Source organism: Hippocampus comes, unplaced genomic scaffold (genome assembly GCF_001891065.2).
Source record: "Hippocampus comes isolate QL1 unplaced genomic scaffold, H_comes_QL1_v1.1 scaffold174, whole genome shotgun sequence".
Lineage (NCBI taxonomy): Eukaryota > Metazoa > Chordata > Actinopteri > Syngnathiformes > Syngnathidae > Hippocampus > Hippocampus comes.
This window is the reverse complement of record NW_017805983.1, coordinates 4,456,560-4,459,676: the sequence shown is the minus strand read 5'-3', so window position 1 is coordinate 4,459,676 and position 3,117 is coordinate 4,456,560.

Genomic DNA, 3,117 nt, shown 5'->3' with positions numbered 1-3,117 from the left:
TCATCAGGAGTTGAATCGATGCCTTGTTTTTTAAAGTTTCGTAGATTTGCGTCTTTCCGACTGCAAGTGTCTGCTGGATGCTTTTAACTTTGTGTCCATCCTCGCTCAAACGGATGCATTTCACTCGCTCCGCTCCAGTCATTACAGTTCTTCTACGTTTCGATGCCATGATCTACACGACGTAAGTGAATAAAGTTAAAATCTTTCGCAATTGCAGTAAAACGCACGCCAATAAAAAGTCACTTACACGTCTTTGTTTCGAATCTGATGAATGAAAACGGCGAAGCGAACATGTTTCTTCGGTCGTGTCGAGTGGGTGTTGCTTTTAAGCTAGTGCCGCGTTCTACAGGACGTTAAGTGAATAAAGTTAAAATCATTCACAATTACAGTAAAACGCACGCCAATAAAAACTCACTTGCACGTCGTCGTTTCGAATCTGATGATCGAAAAACGCGAAGTGAAAATGTGTCTCAGTGTCGTCGTTCCGTAGCATCGGGTGGGCGTTGCGTGTATTTAAGATCCCGCGGCATGCCGTCTCAATCCGGGTTACGGGTAGTGGAATTTCCGCCTACGTAAGTTCCGGTAACATGTAATATCGTAGTCAAAATGTTAATGCACGGGTTTTTGTTCCGGGTGAAGGAAATTCCTTTTCATAGAATTCCGGGGATGGGAATATTTACTGTAATCGCCTCATCAGTGAAGGTTTCTGGTGCTTATGCACAAATGCCGACAACCATCAATGGAGTGAATTTTAAATCACCGTCCTAATGAGGGACACTGTCCAGTCATGCTTATCCTTAATGCATGCAAAACGCCTAACATTGCACCTCTGAGGCGCCATCTGCAAATGTTCTGCTCAGCTGTGACATTTTGGGAACATATTCTATAGCACGTTTTATTATTAGAATCGTCAGTGAGCAGGAGCCTGTCGGAGCTGACTTCGGGCAAGAGGCGGCGTCCAGCCAACATCGCTAGCCAAAAGCAGCGCAGCTGTAGACAAACAACCATTCACACCCGCATTTCTACCAGTGGAGAATTTAGAGTCTTTATTGAATCTAACATGCAGGCTCGACACCAGAGAGCCAGAGCTAGGATCCATCAACTGTGACTCAAACATGACAAGCACTACTTTTCCATAGGATACCTAACAAACTAGGCATTAATAGTAATTTTAAAAATCAGTTTTTACTGTAAATGCTTTACAATGTTATACTTTTAATTATGTGAAGCTCATTGAGTTATCTTGTGTATGATATTCCCTTTCCTTAACTGTACTTGTACATTTTTGGTAAAGAAAAATGTAAAAACAGTAATTACTGGAGATTGAACACGAAGGGACAGAAATGTACTCTCCTATTATTCCCCTTTCCGACAGCAGCCTGTTACGAGTGGATACTGTTGACTATATTGTCTCTAAAACCCGTCCACACACCACGTGTCGCCGAGAGAGCGCCAGCAAGACTCGTAAAAGGCAAACAGAGGTGTGAGAGACCCATTATGTTTCGTGGTGAATGGCTGTATCCTTAATGAGAAGCACCTCCGTGGGTGCCGTGAAACCAGGCTGAAAAACACACTTATCATTAAAACGCCTGCGCTACCGGGAGAGACAAAAAAAAAAGACGGAAAGAATGTGGTCAACTAAATTGTGCCATTAAAGAGGAAGCAAAAGCACATCTGTGGGGATAAAAGTGAACTGCATCATTGGTTTTGAGGACTCAGAGCAAACACGTCGGTGCCAAATGTGTCACTCAGAGCTGGCAGGCAGGCTTCAAGGCCAACAGCCATTGAAAGAGAGCGACTGATGAGCTTTGGCTCGCCACTCTCTCACTTTCTATCTATCTATCTATCTATCTATCTATCTATCTATCTATCTATCTATCTATCTATCTATCTATCTATCTATCTATTTCAACTCAACTCAACTGTATTTATAGAGCACTTTCAAACAGCCATCGCTGCATACAAAGTGCTGTACATGGAGCAACAAACATACACAACAGCAAAGCAACAAATCAATAACAAAAGACGGTCGAAAGCACCAAAGAGCAAAACCAAGATCAATTCTGAGTCATGCTGAGTCAAATGCCAAAGAATACAAGTGAGTTTTGAGGCGCGTTTTAAAGATGGGCAGCGAGGGGGCTTGCCGAATGTTCAGTGGGAGGTCATTCTAGAGAGAGGGACCAGCAACGGAAAAGGCTCGATCCCCTCTGAAAACAAATAATATGATCTTGAAAAGAACTCTAAAATGTATCGGGAGCCAGTGAAGGGATGCCAGAGTAGGAGTTATGTGCTTGCTCTTACGAGTACCAGTCAAGAGGCGAGCAGCAGCATTCTGGACCAGCTGGAGGTGCTTAATGGAGGATTGGCTGACTCCAAAATAAAGTGCATTGCAGTAATCGAGCCGGGATGTGACGAAGGCATGAATTACTGTCTCAAGGTGCTAATGAGAAAGAAGAGGTTTTACTTTAGCCAGATGTCTAAGATGAAAGAAGCTGGATTTAACAACGCCACCAATTTGCCGGTCAAGTTTAAAATCACTGTCCAGTTTAAGACCCAAGTTTGAGACTGTTGACTTATGATAAAGAGACAGTGGGCCCAATTTTACAGGATGGGATGTACAAGGGCCACTGGGACCAAACAGTATTACCTCTGTCTTCTTTTCATTGAAATTCAAGAAATTTTGTGCCATCCAGGTTTTGATTTCTTCCAGGCAGGATAAAATTGGCCCTAATGAGAAAGCGTCTTTTTTGCTCAGTAGGACATCGATAGATCGATCGATCTATCTATCCCAAATAAGTCATGCTACCAGCATAGCACCAGTAGCTAATATTTGCTTGCCTGCAGTTCTAATGCTAGCCCAGTTTTGCTTGCGCTGTTATTTTGTTGTGCCTGAATATACGTTGGCTTGTTGACTATCACTACTATGCACTTTCAAAATTGCAAGCCATTATTGAGCTGAGTCTACATTCAAATCTTACTAGTGTTTTTTAAACTCAGTGATTGCAATTTTCCGCGGATACGCGGAAATCCGCCGTTTTATTTCTTAAATTGATCATTTTTGTGAATCGTCTAAATCCGTTGAGAAAATTTTAGTGGGGGGCAGGGACCTTATCGTCA